This window comes from Dipodomys ordii, unplaced genomic scaffold (assembly GCF_000151885.1).
Source record: "Dipodomys ordii isolate 6190 unplaced genomic scaffold, Dord_2.0 Scaffold1, whole genome shotgun sequence".
Classification (NCBI taxonomy): domain Eukaryota; kingdom Metazoa; phylum Chordata; class Mammalia; order Rodentia; family Heteromyidae; genus Dipodomys; species Dipodomys ordii.
In genome coordinates this window covers 42,653,190-42,677,494 of record NW_012267217.1, presented here as the reverse complement: position 1 = coordinate 42,677,494, position 24,305 = coordinate 42,653,190, and positions in this window count along the sequence as shown.

Below are 24,305 nucleotides of genomic sequence, written 5' to 3'. Positions count from 1 at the left end.
CAGGCGAAGGGGAACGGGCACGCGCGGCGCGGGAGTGCGCCCCGCCCCCGGGGAGCGCGCTCGAGCGGGGTTTTGGGTACGGATGCGGATACTGATGCTGTTGCCACTGCCGTTGCCCGGCACAGGACGCACTGCGCATGCCTTACGGTGGGGGTGGGGGGGAAGGGAGGAGCGGCAGAGTGATGCAGCATCCCGGGCAGCCTCGGAGGTGACGGTGGCACCTCCGACAGGAGAGCGGGGGAGGGCAAGGTTGGCAGTCAGAGATGAGTCCGAGGGGAAGGAAGCAAAGTTCCGGCCCTTCCAGGCCAGCGACAGGCCTGATCGGGAGAAAACAAGCAACCCAGGGAATCAATCTGTCTTCGCCACCGCCCCAGACCTCACGTGCCCCAGCCCATTCCAACCCTCTCCTGATTGGGAAAAACGAACACCAAACATTTCCTTTAGTTGTTTAATTATCTTTATACAAAAGGGTTTTCATGAAAATCAACATGCCAATTTATAGCTGCAAAAGCATTTCCTTCCTAATCTCTTATCCTTCCAACAAATAAATAGTTTAAAAGAAAAAAAGAAAAGAAAACCTCTGCTCCTCATTCAGCTTCCCAGCACGAGTAGGATCGCGGTGGTCCGCGTGTTTGGGCACGGGTGGATGCCCTCCCCCCGGGCCTGGGTCCCGTCCGTCTTCCCCAAAGAGCTGGGAGAAACGCTGCTGAAGCACAAATGTGTTTACTCAAAAGTTCATGAAGTCTGATTGGGCGTCTATTTGGACTTATTGGAGGGGTGGAAACAGATTAGAAACCAAGAGCGCGTGTGTGGCAGCTATCTTGGGAAATCTGTCGTTTGTCAACTCTGGAGGTGGGCAGGCATTTATGAAGACACATTCTATTTCTGAGATCCATTCCTAACTTGTGCAAAAAAAGCGGGGGGAGTATTTTCTCTCAGTGTTGTAAAAAATAAACATATAAATCCAGTTCCCTGACATAGGTTGGATAAAAGAGTTACTAAATCTGGTGGCCTCAAATTAGAGCTTTTGACACATTTCTGTTACCAAAGTTCCCTAGTGCAAATATTCATTTACTCACTCCCCCAGTGACTGTCTGGTAATGGCATTGGTGTCTTACTTTAGTATTTATATTTAAAATGGGGATAATAATGTCCTCAGGGAAGGGGCAGAGAAGGGTAAGGGAAGGCTCAAGAATGTCTTGATTAAAAGAAAAAACTGGGTATAAAGCACCAGAGACACAACCAGATGGTGTTAAGTATCTTTTCTACCCCCACTTTACAAAGAGAAAAGTGGGTGAAACACAGACACATGCACACAGAGACTTCAGATCACAGAGCTGTTAGGGGTTAAATTCTAGCTCTTTCCTTCCATAGCAGAGTTAAGGTATTTATTAACAATACATTTGTAATTAATGTTCCCTCCTCCATATTAGGGCAGCAATCCTTTTCCTTTTTGCACCCAGCTGTGCTCCTAGGCCCAACACCATATTTGTGATTAAAAAAAAAAGCTCTTGGAAAATATATGTTCAGTAAGTAAACAACTCTGCAGTGCCCATAAACCAGAGTCACGTTGTAAGCAGGCTGCAAATGCTCTGTCTCCCTGTACTTGCCACCCGCAGGTCAGCCTTTCTCCGCTGTGTGGCCCTCCACACCAGCATGTCCTGCCTGGATTTTCTCAATTTGCATTTGATACGACGTAGATTCTGAAAGCAAGCCTGGGAGGACAGCAGCCAGCATGGAGATTTACAAGAGATAGAAGAGAAAAGGAAATGAAAAGAGAAAGGTGCCCAGATTCACATTATTTAAAAAGACATTTCTTGCCATTGCACAACAATCTCTCTGAGATGCTCCAATAAATAAACCAGCAGAGCTGGAACGACTGAACCCAGCCAGTTATAAACCCCCATTCACCATTCTACACACGCAGGGTACACGAAGAGGATTCAATTTAATCTGCGATAGAAGGAGAGGTGTTTACAAAGGAAGATGTTGCCTTCTGCTCTATCATTTTAACAGAAACTGGGCTTGTAGAACTTTACAGACACTGATGGAGGTAAAAAAAATAGTATATTAGCATGTGAAATAGAGAAAGAATAAAACCAGTTGGCAAAACATTCTGCTAATGTGGCCCCTATATATGTGGGAAGGTTAAAAACAGAATCAGTGCTGGGCACTGTAATCCTAGCTACTCGGGAGGTGGAGATCTGAAATTGCAATTTAAAGCTAATCCAAGCAGGAAAGTCTATGAGATTCTTAACTCCAAAACAAAAACACAGGGACAGTGCCCAGACCCAGTTCAAGCCTCAGGACCAACACCACACATACACACACACACACACACACACACACACACACACACTCAGAATCAAACATTCTTTAATGAGTCAGCTTTTTAGATCTAGTAATATTCTGGTTGGATACTTTGGCTTCTTTATTGCTACAGCATTTACTGTTAAATATGGCCCTTCATACATTCATAATATTAGTGATTTCCTTAGTCACGTATGACCCAGAGCCTTACTCTGCATTCACATGTATGAATATCATCTTTCACATACCAAAAAATACTACATCTTGGTAGCTAAGGGGAGGATTTGGAAAGCTGGGCTAGAACAAAGGGGAAAAAGGACCAGAAGCTTGAATGCTAGAATAACTCTGGTTACAAATGTGCATTGGCTCCTAAAGCCATCATGGGACCTCTGGACTGGTTTGATCAAAGGAGTAGATGTGGAAAACTGCTGTGGATGCAGGTGAAGTGGGCAGTAAATGTAAAAAAGAAAAAAATGAGCCATTTTTTTTGTTAAAAGCTAAATGTTAAATATTTTGGGCGATGAGAGGGCACGGATGGTAAGGGGAAACAAAGGAGGAGGTAACAATGCTTGATAAGAAATGTACTCATTATCTTGCTCATGTAATTGTAACCCCTCTGTACAGTATTTTCACAATAAAAACTTATTAATAAAAAATACTTTGGGCTTTATGATCTCTAAAGCATTTTTTTCCATTGATTAGTTTTTTTTCTTTGTTTGGCTTTTGGTTTTGTTTGTTTGTTTATTTTGCCAGATCTAGGGCTTGAACTCAGGGCTTAGGAGCTGTCACTAAACCTCTTTGTGCTCAAGGCTAGTGCTCTACCACTACAGCCACAGTACCACTGCCGGCTTTTTCTGAGTATTTTTGGAGATAAGAGTCTCATGGACTTTCCTGCCCAAGCTGGCTTCAAACCACAATCCTCAGATCTCAGCCTCCAGAGTAGCTAGGATTACAGGCATGAGCCCCTCATGCCTGGCTTGTTATTGCTTTTTGTGTTGTTGTTTTTCTTTTTTCCTTTTTTTTTTAGCAATACTTTAAAAAATGTAAAATCACATAGCCTGCAAGCTCTGCTTTGTAAACTCAGCATTTTCATATTTTTATTGTGTTTGAGCTGTTATTGTGTTTTGAGACAGTCTTACTCTGAAGTATAGGATGGCCTCACACAGGAGGCTTCTGCTTCCCAAGTGCTAGAATGACAGGTGTGTGCTGCCATGCCAGAAATGTATGGGAGTTACACACTAGTATACGTTCACTTTAAAATTTCCCATTAATTGCATTATGTCTTGTTCTTCATTTCAACGATATCTGTGACTGTAATTGTAGAAGTTTTTCTTCCTTGTAATTCAGTTATGTACTTAATCAATATGTAGTCACTAAATTCTTTCTTAAAGAGAAAGAAAGGAAGAAGAAAGAAAAAGAAAGAAAAGGGGATTCCTAAGGGGGGAAAGCATTCTTGAAAGTAGCTGAGGAGTTCCAGAGGTGGGCTGATGGGTCTTCTACATTGGAGTCAGGTTCTCAACCATTTGAGACACTCCCTTAGTGCTGCCCCCACCTTTTTTTTTTTCCAAATCGGGTCTCCTGTTTATGTCCAGAACAGTATGGATCTTGATTCTCCTATTTCCCTTTCCTCATAGCAAGGATAACAACAACCAACTTCTAGTGGTTGAAATGAGCATCTCCCAAACTTTTTGGTTGGGCTGACCCTGACCCATAATCTTCCTAATCTCTCCTTCCTGTGTAGCTGGGATTACAGATGTGTACCACCATACTTGGTGCATTTCTCCTATTGGAGCAAATTCCCAGACTTAGATAATGAGAGAAATGTCAGAACTCACTACAAAAAAAAAATGTAGAAGAGATTCCAGATTTTTCCTTTGTTTTGCCACATTCTATTTTCCGGTGAGCAGAGAGATGGTGAATGGAAGCTACAGCCATGACAGGTCAGAGGATGGAGTAATGCATATACTGACAGCCCTTTCCAGAGCCTGTCATCACTGGTGATCTGAGCTCCTCAGACTCAATCCTAAGAGTATCTGCAGAGCCGCCAAGGCAGCCCGAGGCACAGAGCCGCATGCAGTGTCTCCCACAACCAGCCAATTTGTGACAAATAGGTCTGAAAGTCTACGTTAAACATACTGCTGTTTATTCTGAAGGACAGACCCCACTGGGACAATTACAAAAATCACAGTGTGTCTGATTCAACACTACTGGGGGTGGGGAGAGAAATAATAAAGTATTCATTACCTAACGTGCAGTCGTTACAGCCATTTCTAGAGGAGCAGCTGAACAGACAGAAATGGGTCCATGTCAAGGATAAGATGATCTGACAAAAGGTAGTCCCTGAAAAGAACATGAAATTGAGTTCTTTCCTTACAGTAAATGGGGATTAATTGGGAATTTCTGGCAGAAGAGCATCAATCTGAAAAACAGTTAACTTTCCCCCACTTTGAAAACATTAGGTTTGTTTGTTCTGCAGTTTAGTGTGTTTATAGGCTGTGGCACAAAGGAGTAAACAGCTACGTTGGAATGGTTTGTGGGGATAATGTGCTCTGCCAAACTTGTAAGGATTGTGTTTATCAGGCATAATAACCAAGTTGACATATAATTCATAAGTCCTCACCAGATCCCAGGGCAACAAAGAGAATTTTGGCAAAAGTTACCACAAACCAAAGGCATGGTGAGGGGTGGGGGAGAATTTTTTTAGTTCTGAACTTTTAGAGACAGCAATTGAATTTTATCTGAAAGATTAGAATGCTAGTCACAAATTTCATACGTAATTTTAATCATTTGCATTTGTATAATGACAAATGCTAAGGCCTTTAATAATACTTGCTTTAACAATCACCATGCATTTAGCCATTGCTAAGTGCACTTTATCAATGTACAACCCTGCCACACAGACAGGGCTATTATCTGAAGGAGCTCTGCTTTGCAAAGGCTCACAGGTGTCAGCAGAGATCCTCCAGCCTGGTAGCATACTCAAATCACCTAAAACATTTGTTGCTGTTGTTTTTAATTGTATACACTTTAGGTATACAACATGATGGTCTTGATATACATCCAGTAAAATTGTGACTATACTCAAGCAAATGAACATCTCCATCATCCCATGTAGATAGCCACTATTTTTCTATGTGTTAATAACATAGAAATCCACTGCCTTCGCAAGCATCCAGGATACGATATAGTATTGTTTATTATAGTCCCCATGCTATCCATTAGCACAGTAAATGTACCCACTCTATATCACTGCAACTCCACACTTCGTACTGTATCTCCGCAGTCCCCCTCTCATTTCATGCCTGGTAACCACCATTATATGCTGGGGTTCATTTGTTGAAAACTTGGTCTCCAGGATGACAGTGTTAAGAGGTGGCAGGGACATTTAAGAAGTGGGGCTTAGTAGTTAGGTCATCCTCCCTCAGAGGAGATGAAAGTTGTTTTCAAAGGGTCCAAAAGAGCACTCTTCCAAGAGAGTAAGACTGGGCACTCCAGATCCTGCCAGGTGATCTCATCCTCTCATATCTTCTTTCACCATGATGTCATCTGCCACACACTGGTGTGGCAAGAAAGATCCTCACCAGAGTGTCACTATACTGCTCAAATTTTCAACCTCCAAATCTCTGAGCTAAACTTCTTTTCCCTATCAAGTGGCCTACCATGGAATTTCATTGTAATAAAAAGCTGATTGTGATAATGCTGCATCTTACTGGTGAAGGAAGTAAGGCTTGGAAAAGTTAACTTGCTTAAGAAGCAAGGCTGGGTCAGGAAGCCATATTTGCTTAATTTCACAGCATAAATTCCTAACCACACCATGATGTCTCTCAAACACTATTAATCCACTACATATAGAATTAAAACATTTTAAATACCAGAAACATACTAAGATTTAATTATTTAATCATTCCATATTAGCAATTAATTGTATTTCTTCATCAGCTGAAAACTACTGATATATACGTATGCCCCTAAAATGGCATCTTCAAAGGAACCAAAATGTTTTAAATCCTATTTTTAACTGTAAATACAATTGCTTTATTTAAGATGTTAAACACTGCTCATACATTATCTGCATGCAGAACTGCTCTAAATTATGTTTCTAACTTCACATTAAATATTTTTAAGCACAGCCATTATACACAAATGTATTTGTTTAATTCCAAAAACAAAAAACTAATTATAGCCCAGATGTTTCTTACATCAGAGTACCAAACCACAAGAGAGAATCATGTTCCTCACTTGTCAGAGAATTTAATTTTGTTCTACATTTTAAACAAAACAACATAGCCACTCATTAAAGTTACTTTAATATAATCAATTATAATTAGCAACATTTATTCTCCTACCTCTATCAAATAATGACATGAGCTTTTGCCATATTAAAATGTTTAGATTTCTAAAGAAATAATTACAGAATCTTAAACCCTAGGCAGCACTCATTAAATATTTTTTATTCTGTTGTTTCAAGGCAAAAAGAATAGCTAATGTTAAAACACACAATGTGCTTTTGCATATCTTATGTCATTTAGTACATTGTATTATAGAGACCAAAGCAGCACTAGCTGTGTGTTTCTGTTGGATTGTCATGGGATTAGACTATTCATGTCATGAATATGGACATAGCTTAGGAACAGAAACTGAATAACAGGGACAAACAATCACTTCTCCAGGAGGAAAAGATAAACTCCAGGATTCTCCAGAGTCCAATCCTGACATTTTATTTGCTATTTTGATAAATTATCTGAGGAAAAGATTGCACGATAAAACATACTGTATTGCAGAAAACTAAATTCTTCCAGGTACTAAATGTTTAGGTAAACTGGGATGAGCTGTAAACAGATTCTTCTGAGGCCAAAAACCAATAATCGTTTTAACAGCAACAAACACATTCTAGAAAAAAAAAAAAAAAGGAATTTAAACTCTTTCTCCAATCCAGCCATAGAACCTCCCTTGGAACATCACTGCACACACAGACATTGAAAAATGTCACACACACACACACACACACACACACACACACACACACACATCACATGGAAACATTTCTCTCCAATATAGAATGGGACAATCTATACTGACTTCTCCTTGAATTGTATATCTTTATCTAAAAATCCTAACTGAACAGAAAATATGCTCTTAATGACTCCAATCTCTCATGTGAAAACACTAAAAGGGAACCAGGTCTAGCCAAAAAAAGCATTTTAAAGACCAACCTGCTACCAAATGAGAATTATCTAAAAGATAAGAGCCATCCCATCTGGTAAAATGGAGCATGAGCAAGAATATTTTCACAGGCTTGAAAATCATGAATGGTGTGGATAAGGTGAAAATACCATTCAAATCTGGAAGCATTTTAATGAAGAAGTTGCATCTGAAATTTGAGAGAAAGCTTGGGCAAACAGTAGCATACATACTGGTAAATTCGTTTTTAGTAGGCCCCTCTTGCTGGCTAGATAATCCCTCACATTTTTTATTTTATTTTGTTTTATTTTCTGCCTGTCTTGGGGCTCGACCTCAAGGCTTGGGAGGTTTTTTGCTCAAGGCTAGCTAGCATGCTACCACATGAGCCACAGAGCCTCTTCTAGATTTTTTTTCTTTTGTAGTTAGTTGGAGATAAGAGCCTTTCTTGCTCAGACTAGCTTCAAACTGTGATCCTCAGATCTCATCCTACTGAGTAGCTAGGATTACAGGTGTGAGCTACTCGTACCTGGCTTACTCCCTTACTTTTTGAGCATTAGGGCCCCAAGGTCATAACTATTTTTCATGACCATAGGTGATTTGCTGAAGGTCAGGTTCTAGACTGCTCTAGACTACCCACAGCACTTCATCTTCCAGCAACAGGACTGGCTCAGAGTACGCAATGAAAATTCTTACTTCGGACTGGGTTTTTTGTTTGTTTGAACTAGAACTGTGAAATAGAACTTTATATCCTCTTTGTGGATATAAAGTTAAGCAGAGTGATACCTGCCTATAGTGAGCAGAAGGAAGAGGTCCCCCACTAGGGAGACCAAGTGATTTATTTTCTAAACCAAGACACCTTTGAGAGTTGAAAGGAGTGTTATTAATAATTAAATCAAAATAGGAGGGCTAAATTAAAAAGGATTTGGACCAAGTCAGATGTAGGAACCCTTCAGGGCTAGGAAATGTCTGGCCTGAAGCCCAAGAAATCATTTGGTACTTGACTGGACAGATACATATACTTATGGTATACTTCGTGGCCATCTGCCAGTAATGACAATTCTGTATGGCCCAAAATTTATATTATAAATATCCAAACAGCCCTTGGCAGAATAAAAGGTACCCTGCCCCTGAGTCCTTACCAATAAAGAAGAACAATGTCTGATAGCCACATGAATGGGAGGAAGAGACAATAGCTGTCATGTGTTTCTTAATACATCTAGTATCTGTACATCACAGAGGCTAGGATTAAAAAATGAATCTTCACTTTCATTATAACACTAAGGTCAATTCCATATCTGTTCGCTATTTCTTGTTGTCATAGAGAAACTCCTTAAAAACAATAAACAGTATTTGTTAGGCTTTCAGCCTCTTTAAGAGTTTCTTCAGAGGGTTGGAGGCTTGGCTCAGGTGGTAGAGCACCAGCCAATGAATGAAAGCATCAGATAGGGAGTTCAAGTCCCAGGTGGACCTAAAAGAAAAAAGAATTACTTCTGCAGTGGATGGTCATGGTCCCCAGGGTCATGCAGTACTGGGACAAGCCATGTTGAGGTAAGGATATATAATCCTGGCCATATTTTTATTTGCTCAACAGATTGAGCAAATAAAAATAAAGGATCCAGTTCTATTTGGATTTCAAGTAAACAATGAAGTATTTTTTAAAAAAACATAAACATGTCCCCTTTAAAATGTGAATTTTACTAACTGCCTTGTATTTTCACCTGACACTCCAAATGTCCCCCTTGCATGTAACTCTTACTTCCCCTTGTCACTTACTCCATCCAACACTCTCTGTGTGGAGTGTGGAGTCCATTCTTCTCTGTCCCTCCTTCCCCTCGCTTCCAGACACTGGTCCCTAGGCCACAGTCACACCCTAGAAATCTCCTGTATGTGAATCTCCCAGAACCCACCTGCCTTCTGTTTTACCTAACTTAGAAACGCACATGTGCTGAACATAACCCAAAGTTCTTCAAAACTTAAAAACAACAAGAACATTCTCACAACGTGAATGTTTGAGTTATGTTTTACATTTTTCAGTGTTTACGTTTTTGGAAGCTATTTAAGCAGGCACAGTGGTTCACTCTTCTAATTCTAGCTATTTGGGAAAGTTAGTCATGGTTTGAGGACAACTGGAGCAAAAAGTTTATAAGACCCCATCTCAACCTATAACAACTGGGCCTAAAGAGATTTTTTCCTTTGTTATTGTTTTTATTTTCTGTATTCTTTGTCCTGTTTGTCCATTTATCTGTCTTTGAGAAGGTAAGAGGGGGACACAGAAATGGAGGGAGAAAGAATGAACAAATGAGCAGTGGTACTCACTAGTCTCTATGTTGAAAATGAACTATACAACTTGTGGATGGGGATGAGAGGGAAAAACTGGGAGACAGCAAGGGAAGGGGTGACATTTTTAAAAAAGAAATGTGCGCATTACCTGACATGTAACTCTAATTGCTCTGTACATCACCTTTATAATAACAATAACTTTTTTCCCAAAAAAACTGGGCATGGTGGTATATACCTGTTATCTCAGCTATTCAGGAAGCATAATTAGGAGGATCATAGTCCCAACTAAATAGGACTTAAAAAGGAGACCTAATTTAAAAAGTAAGAAAAAAAAGTGTCAGTAGCCTAATTCAAGTAGTAGAACACCTGCCTAGTAAGTGCAAGGCCCTGAGTCCAAATCACATACTATCAAAAATAAAATTTTTTATTTGGAATAATATCAATAGCCATTGCATGTTAACAGAAATAATATATTTTAATGACACTATTTTCCAAGATAAAACAACACACTGAAATATGTAGGACCTTTTACATTTTGTGGTTTTGCAAGGTGCTTTCAGGTTTGTCTTATTAAAAGTCATACATTTGGAGGTTTGGATATGGCTCAGTGGTAGACCACTTGCTTAGCATGTGTAAGGCCCTTGCTTGGATCCCTAGCATTACAAAAGGTTAACTTAACTGTTCTTAACAGTGATTTATTTACCATGTAAAACCTGAAAAGCAATCGTTATTGTACTCAGTTACATTGAAAGACAGAAATCTGTCTTGAACTTACATTTAGCACATACATTCACTTTAGATGGGCCACACTTAATGATTTAATAGCGCTAGATTGGTTTTTTCTTGACTTTATATAAACTTCATGGTCTATCTGAGCCCTCATATAATCAGCACATATAACTATCCCCTTCTATTTTATTGGCTTAATTTTATTATCATTTAAAAAGAAATATAGGTAGCCAATCTTTTATTTACTTGATACATTTCATGATCTAAGTCAAGAAGGCAACTTTCAATTATATCATTGCTCTTTTGGGAATTCACAATCCATTTTGTGATGATTTGTTCTATTGAAAAGTTTACAGGAAATGCATGTTGGCAAAAGTTAAGAGCTGCTAAGGGCAGCAGAAAGACAAGCCCAGGCAGGTGCAGGGGCAGGGGCAAAGGCAGGAGCATGCAATTTGGAATCAAAGGATCAGAGGTCATGTCTCAGCACAGACTTAGAAGGAGTTTCAAAAGTGACATCCATGGGCGCACACAGATGACTACCATACTGCAAATCATCAGTGATTTTATTTTGGAATTTATATTTAGTAAAATGTTTATCAGATCAATACAATTCATTAAAGGGAAATAAGCAGGTGTGCATTGGATCTCTAATATTTGGTGACATTTCTATCATGGAAGAAAACTATGGTTTCTCACAGTATGGGCTGTGGGACAGATCATGAGTTCTAACTTGGTGATTCCCAAGGACACATATCCTATTTTATTTTCTGCATCAGTTCCGGAAATGGAGCAACATTTGTGAGCCAGATAGTCAGTCTAGAAGGGGAAGCACTGTGTGTGTGTGTGTGTGTGTGTGTGTGTGTGTGTGTGTGTGTGTGTGTGTGTATACACATAGGCTGACAGAGAGATACATACAATCATACAGACATACATATATACATAGATGACAGCAGTTTTATCACTATTAAGATATGCATTCCTTAAAGGAATTCCTTAAAGGGTCCCTTATCCTTTTCACATAATAGTAAGGATTTATCTATTACTATCAAGAAATAAGGTATGTTATGCTTCATCCATAAGGTGAGACAAACACAAAAGTGTTTGCCTCTAAGAAACCCAGGAGGCAGAGATAAGAGTATGGCCCATGACGACCCCAAGCAAAAGTCAGAGAGATTTTATTAGTCAAAGTGGACTACGTCTCTAGTCCCAGCTAGTCAGGAGGTGAAGGTAGGAGGATTGTAACTGAGGACCAGACTGGGCAGAATTGTGAGACCCTATCTCAAAAACAAGCCAGGGGAACAGCTCAAGTGGATAGAGTTCCTGTCTAGCAGGCCTAAAGCCCTAAGTTCAATATCTAGTACAAAAAAAAAAAAAAGTAACCATGAAGGTGAGAAGTGTTTGATATTTTCCCTGTTTTTGCCCCTGCCTTCAGTCCATGGCCATCTTCCCCCTACCGCACCCCCAATGCTTCTTCCTTTTTGCAGTTTTCCTGGCATCTAGAATTTTTGACTTACCTAAGGCATAGATTTGGTGAACCAGCCTTCCTTGGCTTGACTGTGGGGTACATCTCTCCCTGGCATGCTTTGCAATCAGTGCTCAGACACAAAGCCATACTAAACAATTTAGTAGGTCAACAAGGAGCTGTGCAGGGCTGTGAGGGAATGTTGGGTAGCAGCGACCACAGGTAAGCCAGGCCAACAGTGCTCCCAGAGCACAGGAGACCATCCATTCCCAGACAGGGAAGGATTTTCTGGAGAAGCAGTGTTGCCAATGAATTTAGCCATATCTTATTTGGCTCCAGAATCAGCCTAGGTGTCTGTCACTTTTGTTGGCCATTTTTTGTCGGTCTTGGGGCTTGAACTCTGGGCCTGGGCACTGTCCCTCAGCTCTTCAGCACAAGACTAGTGCGCTACAACTTGAGCCACAGCACCACTTCTGGTTTTCTGAGTGGTTTATTGGAGATAAAAGTCTCACAGTCTTTCCAGCCCATGCTGGCTTTGAACCAAGATCCTCAGATCTCAGCCTCCTGAGTAGCTAGGATTACAGGTGTGAGCCACTGGTGCCCTGCTGTTGGCCATTTTTGAGTTGAACTTTTCAAGGTTATTCTTAAACAAGAAATGTTTCTAAAACAAGAAAATGTATATAATAAGAATATATCCAGCCATGGAACCAGGTCATAGTTAAGTTTTGATAAAGTTAGATTAAATGGCCAATAGATATAAAAGAAGGTATCAAAAGTCCCCAAATTCAATCAGACCACAAGTGGCTCATTCCTATAATCCTAGCTACTCAGAAGACTGAGATATGAGAATCATGGTTCAAAGCCTGCCCAGGCAAGAAAGTCTATGAAACTCTAATCTTCAATTAACCAACAAAAGGCCAGAAATGGAGGTGTGGCACACATGGTAGAGTGCCAGCCTTGCTAACTCAAAGCTGGTACTCTAAAAAGATTAAGAACCATGCTTAAGCCCTAAGTTCAAGTCCCTGAATCAGCACCAAAAAAAAAAAAAAGAAGAAGAAGCCGAGCTAGGTGCTGGTGGTTCACACCTGCAATCCTAGCTACTCGGGAGGCTGAGATCTGGTTTGAAGCTAGCCCTGGTATAAAGTCTGTGAGACTCTAATCTCCAATTAACCATCAAAAAGCTAGAAGTGGAGCTATGGCTCAAGTGGTAGAGCACTAATCTTGAGCAGAAAAGCTCAGGGAGACTCCCAAACCCTGAGTTCAAGCCCCAGAACCAGAAGAAGAAAAAAAATGGACTTCTTGCCAAGGATGGCTTTGAACCATGATCTTCAGATCTCCTGAGTTGCCAGAATTACAGGTGTGAGCCACTGGTGCCTGGCTGGTTATTCTTTGTTATGCTCTTTTTTATTTGCACTTTATTGACATTTCATTAGTTATTATTTATTTATACTTTATTGGTTTTTGCCCTTTCTAATCAATCCATTCTTCCTTTATTCTCCAAACTAGTTTTTTGGTATTTGTTGATCACTGAGCTATACTTTTCTTTCAATTGTTTTTATTTTACTCCTTCTCAAGTGCCTACAGTGACTCCCTACTGGTTTTCATTTAAAGTGTGTCTGGGTCTGACCTGCAGTTAACTGCTTAAAATCTACCAGCTTGGTCCTTCTGCTCTAACAAATTGATTGTTAGAAAGAAATAGTTTTTTCCATTCCTGGTGTTTCTTTCCAAGGGGGTCGAAGTCTATTACTTCCTACTCCAGGCTTCTTTCTGTCCCTTTAATCTTCACACTTCTGGGGTACAAAAATTATTTATCTGATAAATAAATTGGAGAGAATAGACTGGGCATGTTCACATCCACTTTCCTTTCTCTTACTCTGGGACTTTCTTTCTTCTACTGTACTGAGCTCCCCATAGACAGCAGAATCTCTCTGTTAGATGCATTGTTTATAGAATGATTCCTCCCCACCCCAGAATCTGTCTTTGCTTGTGTAATAGAACCTGGTTACAGAACTGGGGAGCTATTTACTGGACCCTCTGAAAAAATGCAGTCCTTTACATTTCCTTCTCAACTCAGGAGATTCTTACACATGACAGATGATCCTAACTAAAGTTAAATTTCAAAGATCATTTAGTTCAGTATTCCCATGTATTACAGATAGGAAACTGAGTTCAAGAAAATTAAGTGACTCATCCCCCAAACTAGCTCTTAATAAGATTCTAGGCTAACTTACTAAAATAGCAAGTAGAAGTTTAAACTTTTTAAACTAAACATAGAAAGCCATACTGACATGTGGCAAAATTCAAAATTATTGTCATGGGTTAGAAATTCTCAAGTTTAACAATTATGCTATAATGTTTGTATTCCCTTCTTGCTTATTGAATAGTATAGCAAAGTAGAAGGTAAACTCTAGCTGGATTATTTCATAAAAAGTGATTTTATAGCCTAGCACTATGTCAGTTCTTATTACTCAAAAATCTATGTTAGGGCTGGAGGTATGGCTCAAGTAGTAGAGCACCTGCCTAGGAAATGTAAATCTCTGAGTTCAAACCCCAAGTACTCCCCCCCCTCCGGCCACCACACACCTACAGCAGTGGTAGAGTCAAGGTTCATGGGAAAACATAGAACTAATTATAAGGAATCAGCTCACAAGGCACATGATTATGGAGACTGAGAAGTTTCAACATAAGCAGTCAATAAACTGAAGACCCAAGAGAGCCAATACGTAGTTCTAGTGTCAAGACAAAGTAAAACAATGTTTCATTCTAAGTCAGAGGTTTTGAGAGATCTCCTGTTTGTGACAGAACCTATTGTTTTGTTTTAGTCAGGCCTTGGAATGAATGCCGGGGGAACATCCACATTCAGATGGACAACCTGCTTTATTCAGTTGGTACTTACAAGTTAGTCTTGACAGATAACATTGATTATCACAAATCTACCTGTTGTCAACTTGGTGCTCATACAAATATATTTAAATCATACCTAGTGTCCAAATAAAGGCAATAACAAGGCTGTAATTCCACATAACTGTCTTGCATACAACTGAAAGTGCACTAGCTTTTCCTCAATAGAGGGTCTAAAGTTCTTGAATGCTGTTTTCTCTTCTTGACATCTCATAACTTAACATTATGATATATTTTGACTCAGAATCTGGCTAAACAGAAAAGCCCACTTTTGACTAAAGTGGCTAGCTTAGTGGTTCTGGTCGCCTTCAGCCCCAACTAGGTGCCCCAAGAGCCAGAATGCTCAATATCTTATCACAGCCACTCGTCCATACAAATAATACTGATATGTCTATGCATCCATCAGAAAAATCTGCTTTCAGTTCAGGACAATGGATTAGTTATCTTTAGTTTCCTATCCCTAGCTGCAATAATCAAATTCATATATTAAAAGGTAGTCATGGATTACAGCCTCCTTCTGACCACAGAGGAAGGAGGGCACAGATTCAAGTAGCTAAAGTCTTCAGGATCCTGGATTGACTAATCTGAAGCAGTGTATTCAGAAAATTTTCCAGCTGGTTCTCATCCATCATTTTCATGGAATTTATTTTATTTTATTTTTTTTGTCGGTCATGGGGCCTAAACTCTGGGCCTGGGTGCTGTCCCTCAGCTCTTCAGCTCAGGGCTAGCACTCTACCACTTGAGCCACAGCGCCACTTCTGGCTTTTTTTCTGCTATGTGGTGCTGAGGAACCAAACCCAGGGCCTCATGCATGCAAGGCAAGTACTCTACCACTGAGCCACCTTCCCAGCCTGGAATTTATTTTTTTATTACACATGCAGACCCCTATGTGAGACAGGCACACATTCATTGCTGGAAGAGATGCAAATAAGTGTGAGTATTCTAGAAAAGTGAACCATATTTCATGTCACAGGCCTTTTAGGAATTTTAGCTAAAGAAAATTTCAAAACTGCAAAAAAAATCACCTTCAAAGATATTCAGATATATATACATACATATATAGTATTATTCTATTATTCTATACAATAGCAGAGAGTTCATGGAGTAGATTATCATGTGATAAAATTTTATGAGATTTCTAAGGCTTTACAACAAATTTTGATAACACCAGAAAATTGAAGTCACATAAAAGAAAGAAGGAAAGAGGAAAGAAAGAAAGACAGAGAGAGAGAGAGAGAGAGAGAGAAAATGAAGTCAAGCTAAGTTGGAGGAAGATCTAATTACCATGCAAGGAAGAAATCTTTGGCAAAAACATCAGTGAGACTAAAACAGCCCCATTGTAAGCTTGAAAAAGACCCCTTTCAATTCCATTTTCTAAAATCTAAGTCTGTGGTCACAGTTAGACTTGAAAACAGCTGTTAAACTCTGACATTTTCTCCACTGTTATAGTGACTTTTCTCTCCATCTCAACAACTCAGAGGTAAGCCAATTTTCAAAGCATTCCCAGAAACAAGATACTGTCTATCAGACATAAAGACAATAAAACAATGTTGTCCCCTTATTGTGTTTTTCAACTTGAAAATGTTCTACTAAAATGCATTTATCAAACAGTGACAGATGTAGAGAATTTACCAAAAAAGGGCAGAGCCCTTAACATCTGGTCATGAGAATGTCTTTCTACAAATCTGTGTTGACATGAACTACCAGTATGGTTAATGTTTCCTCCTTGGAAATGAATTTTGCTCCCTTTCTGGAATAAATTTGTTATATTGCATAGACCTGACCATGTGAGCATTGGCAAGCCCTAATACTATCTGGCTGTAGCTTAGAGAGAGCTAGAAATTAATCAATTCTGTATTTCTAAAGACTCTGGCTGTTTGAATGTGAAAACAGAAAGTATATCAGGGGTCTATTAAAATGCAAACACATTCGAATGGTGAAAATTATTTCTTCTGTTTTTCAGGCTTTAATCAGTGGACCACTTTGTATTTACATATACTAAGAGTAGAAAGAAGAAATTATTATCAAGTAGCATTATAACTGGTAATATTGTCAACAGTTTTTTGGTTGGGGGGTTTGTTTGTTTTTTAGTCAGTCGTGGGGCCTGAACTCTGGGCCTGGGTGCTGTCCCTCAGCTCTTCAGCTCAAGGCTAGCACTCTACCACTTTGAGCCACAGTACCACTTCCAGCTCTTTCTGTTTATGTAGTGCTGAGGAATCAAACCCAGGGCCTCATGCATGCCAGGCAAGCACTCTACCACTGAGTCACCTTCCCAACCCTCAATGTCTTATTCTACAGATGCAACTAAGCATTAAAATCTTTCTTACAAGGCCACATATGGTGGTACACAGCCTGTAGTCTCAGTAGAAATAGAAACATCTGTCTGAGTTCAACTCTGAGCCCAAACACCAGATCCAACTTGATAAATAACTAAAGCAAAAAGTTTTTTTTTTTAATTTTTAAAGGAGGGCAGTGGACTGGGAGCAAGCCTTAAGTGTAGAATACCTACCTAGCAAGTGTGAGATCCTGAGAATGATACATTATTATTCCTAAATTGTGAAAAATTTGGCAAAATGTTCAATGAGGAGATAATATTTCAGCTCCATTCTGAAAGTGAGGAAGGGTACAACATGATCCGTGTCCTAGAATTCTAATCAGAAAAGATTTCTTGAAGAGGGAAAAACAAAGAGCCAGAGAAGTTGGAACCTGTTGAAGGTCAGGCTCCTCGCGTTCCGTGAGGAGCCCCGCTGGCTTGCAGGCTAATGTTTCTTGTATTTCCCATGACCCCTTACCCATGTGTCCTAAATACCACTTCACCTAACAAAGTGTGAGTGTTCTTGGAATTATCTGTCATAATTCCATAATGTTTGCAAGCATTTTAAAGTATCTGCCCGTCCCCGCATACACTCATATGAAGAGACTTGATTATAGGGAGGTTTTTAGCTGGCTAAGAAATCGATCTCCTGATACAAGCACACCCATAAGTAAGGAATATTATTATCCCACTCTTGCAGCCTCAAAATTGCAAGTATCTAAACAATGTAGACTGTGTGGTAGCCAGTCTTCAAAGATGGCTCTGAAGACATGCTTCATAATATCCATATTCATGTACTGTCTCCTCCTACACTCACTCAAGGTTTCCAATAAAATCCGGCCAAACTGGCATAATAGCAATCCAGTCATTAAAGGATGGCTGGCAGGTAACTCAGAGGGAAGAGAAGAGCTGACCTGCATAGTGCCTGTAACAGGTAAACTTCTACCATATGAGAGTAATGGGTTGATTTTTTTTTTTTACTTCTCAAGAAATTAAATGATCATGTTCAGTTTCTTTTCATTTTCTTGTCTCTATTTTCTTATGCCTAGTTCTCTCCAGTGCTCTCAACTGGAATGATTATATAATATCCTCCCAATCATCTTTGAAAGCATAGTCTCAAACTATCATAATAGCTATGTTATCAGTTTGTCAGTAGAGAATACAGCAAAATACTTCAAAAGAGTTGTAAAAACTTACCATAGAAAAATTCAATGAGATTATTAGGAAGATGAGGGATACAAAAGAAGTAAGGTAGAGTGAAATAAGTGGATTCAAACTGAAAACAGTATCTATTGATTAGACAAGTGTTTGTTATGCATCTATTATATATTGAACAAATGGTTTAATGCTAAGAATGTAGTAACGAACAAAATAGGCAAAAACATTATTATATTTTATTTTGTTGTAAAGGTGCTGTACAGAGGGGTTACAGTTTGATAAGTAAGGTAATGAGTACATTTCTTGTCAAACATTGTTACCCACTCTTCCCCACCTCCCGAAGTTGTAAAGTTCATTTCCAACATAGTGTCTTGTGAGTATCATTGTTGCATTAGGTCATCCTTTGTGCTTGTGTCACCATTTTGTTATTCCCCAAATCACATAAATATATATATAAGACTCAGGAATCAAAAGAATCAAAAATAGTGACTACCAGGGATAAACCAAAGGGAAAAATAAAATAAGAGACACAAGAGGTTTTTGTTTGCCATTGTTGTTTTTAATGGACTATGTGTTTTTGTTTGTTTGTTTCTTTCTTTTGTATGTTCTTCCCCCTATAGTGTATCCCCTGTTGTCAGTGTATTTGATTTTGGTACCCTGGATCTTGTATATACATTTATTTAATTTGGGGAGGAGAAGGGGAATAATAAAATGTTGAAACAAGGACACAGGATGACCTATTGCAACAATGATACTCACAAGACATTATGTTGGAAACAAACTTTAGAGCGTCTAGGGGGGAGGATGGAGGAGGAGTATTGGGGGAAGTAGAGGAGGGAAGGGTTAGTAGGGGAAAAACAAAGGAGGGGGTAACAATGCTCAACAAGAAATGTACTCATTACCTTATTCATGTAACTGTAACTCCTCTGTACAGCATCTTTACAATAGAATAAAGTTTAAAAAATTAAAAAAATAAAAAGAAAGAACTTGATGCAGTACATTGATGACAACAAGGTCAACAACAAAAAACCACCTCTTGTTTCCATTTCTTGGAGTTCATTTCGTTTAGCATCATTTTGTATGTGGTCATATGTACCTAGCCATTGTGATCCTCTGCTAGGATCCTAAACATGTACTAATTATTACAAATGAGGGAAATCATGGAGCCTACATTTCTTTGGGTCTAGCTTACCTCATTTAATGATTTTTCCAAGTCTTTCCACAGATTCCACCTTACCCCAGTTAGAATGACCATTATCAAGAAAACTAATAGATGCTGGTGGGGATGTGGCCAAAAGGGAATGCTACTACACTGTTGGTGGGAATATAAGCTGGTTCAACCAGTCTGGAAAGCAGTATAAAAGTTCCTCAAAAGACTAAACATAGAACTCCCCTATGATCCAGCAATCCTATTCCTGGACATTTACCCAAATGAACACAAGCAAGGCTACACTAAAGCTACCAGCACAACTAGGTTCACTGCAGCATTACTTACCATGGCTAAGCTACGGAACCAACTCAGATGCCCCTCAATAGATGAATGGATCTGAGCTGGGAAGGTGGCTCAGTGGTAGGGTGTTTGCCTTGTATGCATGAGGCCCTGGGTTTGATTCCTCAGCACCACATAAGCAGAAAAAGCTGCAAGTGGAGCTATGGTTCAAGTGGTAGAGTGCTAGCCTTAAGCTGAAGAGCTGAGGGACAGTGCCCAGGCCCAGAGTTCAAGCCCCACCACTGACAAAAAAAAAAAGATGAATGGATCAAGAAAATGTGGTTTATATACACAATGGAATTCTATGCTTCCATCAAATAATTTAGCAATAGCTGATTCTGCTTTCTCCCTCTTACAACATTCTGTTGGGGGCTGGGAAGGTGGCTCAGTGGTAGAGCACTTGCCTTGCATGCATGAGGCCCTGGGTTTGATTCCTCAGCACCACATAAGCAAAAGGAAAAAAGCCGGAAGTAGTGCTGTGGCTCAAGTGGTAGAGCGCTAGCCTTGAGCTGAAAAGCTGAGGGACAGTGCCCAGGCCCAGAGTTCAGGCCCCGCGACTGGACCCCCCCAAAAAAAGAACATTCTGTTGGGGGATTCAAAGGTTGCAGTGTACTCATAACCTGACTTATGGAATTATAACCCTTTTATACAACTACCTAACAATAACAATAAAATTAAAACCACCAAATTAATTACTGCATTAAAATATATAGAATATAGTTTCTCTTCTCACCCTTCACCACAATTTTGTTTTTAGTACCCATTGTCACTAAAGTCTAAAAACCAACAAAAAAAAGTGGAAGTGTATGAAGTCTAGCTCTCCAACCAGGAAGACTACACAGAGAGGCCATGTTTTTTGTTTGTTGTTTTTGTCAGTCGTGGGGCTTGAACTCTGCACCTGGGTGCTGTCCCTCAAGTCTATCACTCTACCAGCAATACTTCTGGTTTTCTGAGTGGTTTATTGGAGATAAGAGTCTCACGGACTTTCGTGCTTGGGCTGGCTTTGAACCGTGATCCTCAGATCTCAGCCTCCTGAGTAGCTAGGATTACAGGCATGAGCCACCAGCGCCCGGCTGAGAGGCCATGTAAAGGGAGGAAAGGATAAGGAAAAGTGGAAGAAGTAGAAGAGGAGGTAGAGTTGGAGGAGAAGGAAGGGAGGAGAGAGGGAAAGATGGAAGGAAGGGAGGAAGGAAGGAAGGAAGGAAGGAAGGAAGGAAGGAAGGAAGGAAGAAGAAAGGGAGGGAAAGAGGGAAGAGAATAAGGAGGTGAAGGAAGAGGGACAAGGAAGAAAGAAGAGAGAGAGAGATTGAGAGCAAGAGAGTGAGAGAGCGAGAGAGTGAGAGAGACAGAGAGAGAGAGAGAGAGAGAGAGAGAGACCTGTTCTGAGCCCAGTCAGCTTCACTGGGAAATCAATACTCTTGTTGCTATGGTTTGAGTAAGAATAGTGTCTCTTATCAAAGAACCATATATTAAAGACTTAGTGCTTGAAGTAGTCATTAAAAGAGCATGCCCTCAAAAGTGATTGTGGGATCCTGCTCCTTCTCCCCCACCCCCTTTTCTCCATTTCTCTCCCTGTTTTTCCCTCTCCTTTTCTCTTCCTGCCTACTCTCCATCTCTCGGTAGCAATCCAATTCCTCCACCATAAGCTCATAAGCTTGACTCTAGAGAGAAGTGGGCCAGAACTGAGGATAAAAGTGCTAAGCAGGTAGAAATACTGGTTCTGAGTTCAGCTCAACTTCAGCAAACACAACCCATCCACAGACCTTTATTACAAGACATCACAGTGAGCAAATCCCATTTCCTAGTCAGCTTTCTCTATGATTCCCCAGACCATGCCTGACACACAGTAGGTCTCATTTAGCATTTGCTCAGAAATATTATGGCATGCTAAAATAAATTAAAAAGTTATCATGATTAAAACTGGACTCAAACTCTCATCAATAGATGTGTCTGTTATTATTTACAATGACCCTTTCTGCTTAAGACTCAATGAGTTGTTGTATGCCAGATGTAAAAATCACTAATACATAACAGGTACTGAGGGTGAAACATGAGTCATCTCAGTTGAGATTGGATCTAATTTTCTACACAGAACTAGTCTTCTATTTTGTTAATTAAAGTTATTTCTCAAACCAAAGGGAGGTAGATATCCCGAAATACAGTTAATCAATGACAGGAGAGAAGTGTGATAAGAGTTCTCAACTATTACAGGAATCAATTCATCTCCTCAATCAGAGAGCTAAGGGGAATTGTATTATCTCTTTGTGAAAGTGACAGATCAGGACAAAGAGCACAAACACATGAGAGATTCAGCTTACTTGGTTGAGAAAGGTCTTGCTAATTATGTGACTTCTCCAGAGACCGGCCTTAACAAGCGCCCAGAGGTTGCCAGGATGACATGAAGAAGCAGGAGCCCAGCTTGACAAATGGAAACCTAGGAAACCTTATTGATCTCACAACACCCAGCTCCTGGACTCGACTTCGATAAAGGTTATGGGAATTACACCCCTACCTACATCATGATACTTTTTTTTACAGATCCTGTCCAGATCAGTTTCTCCTTCCCACTACCACCCAATCCCCAAATAACAGTAGTTAGGAAGACCATGAAAAGGAGAGATGGTACAAGTAACTGGAAATATAATTTCAATCAATTTTTATCTAATTTTCAGGATTTGTGGGATGAGGGTATAGTAATCAGGGAGTTTATTTTCTTTCTTTTCCAGTTCTAGTCAGATATAATTGACCGAAACAATATGTCTATTTACAGCGCATGTGATGTTTTGATGCAGGTTTGCATTATGAAATATTTCTCACAATCAAGCTAATTAGCAAAATCATCACCTCATACTTGTTTGTTTTTTCTTGTAGTGTGATTAGTTAAGAACTATTAGTAAGGTTCAAGTGCACAATATGGTATTATTAATTATAGCTACCATGCTCTGTTTTAAATCTCCAGGAGTGATTCTTCTCCATTCAGGAGATTCTAGGTTATTACATTCACTGTTCTTCTCTCTTGAGGGGGTTCTTGTACCCATCAACCATATTCTCCTACATCCTGGCATGGAGTCTTGTTGCATCTCTAGCATCCAGTAAACACTAACTCTACCACAGATCATAAGAATAATACTTAAGTATATGCCAAATATTTTTTAAACTACAATGTCCATATATTCTTCTGGAACTATCTTCTATCTACTTTCAATAATTGAGATTCAAGAGCTGGCCCATTGGCCAGATGCAATGGCTCATACCTGCAATCCCAGCTATACAAGAGGCAGAGCTTGGGAGAATTCTAGTATGAGGCCAACAGTTGGACAGGGGATGGGGGAGAAGTGGAAAGAGGAAATTAGTAGAACCATCTCAGTCTATAAGCCAGGTATAGTAGTATATGTCTCTGATCCCCACTACTTGGGAGGCCATGAATAGGAGGATCACAGTCTAATACTGGCACTAGGCAAAAGTATGAAACTTCACATGAAAAATAACTAAAATAAAAAAGGGCTAGCATCTGCAAGCAAGTACAAGGCCTTAATTCAAACCCTAGTATGATTCCTATTTTCTGACTCATGGTCTTTCTGTGTCAGAGTTTTAGATCCCAGCCCAAACTCCTGGATTCCACATGTCCAGCCCTGAATTTAACCCTACATACCTCTTTATACAAATAAAGACATGATGGCAGTGAAAGGCAAAGAAAGATTCATTATGTGACATGGACAGTCACAAAAAGACAGTACTTCAGCCTATCTGCAAACCATCTTTAGGGTTCATACACTAATTGGAAGCAAGGGAGAGAGTTTCTGAAGGAATTGTTATTGCTTTTGTATTGATCAGTATAAGCTGTCCTGAGGAAGCTCTACTCATCCTTAAGGACAGTTTTGGCCCCTGGTCATAAAGACATTATTGGTCAGTCCTATCCTTCCTGGAACCCAAGGTGACTACAAAGTGACTGAGGAGAGAATGGTGTAGAGCTAAGAGACACACAAAATGGAGGCAGGAATACCAAGCTTTTCAGCCACTTTCAGCTAATTCATGGGTCTTTGATCTGAGTCATTGATGCTGTACCACAGAAGTAGCTTTCAAGCGCTTCTTACATTCCCTCAAGGTGAGACCTTAAAATCATCTCTTGGCACTTCAGCCTAAAGAGCTAACATTCCAGTCCTCCATCACTCTCATTCAGATTTCCAACATCCATATCTCCTGCTGATTTTTTTATTTAGATGCAGAAACTGTCCTAGAAATATTTCTGAGCCATGGACTACTCATTGTAATAGGAATAATGAAATAATAGCAATGCCACTGTGTCCTACACAACCTCATTTTATACTAGCTCTAACTTGTAAACTGCTCCATGTAGTTATTTTTGGTTGGGTTTTTTTCTAGTCCCTTTTCCCAATATAAACGGGCAAGATGACTGAGATGATTAATTGATAAAGTCAACTACTGTAGGAAAATAAGCTAAATAAAAGCCTGGGTTAGCC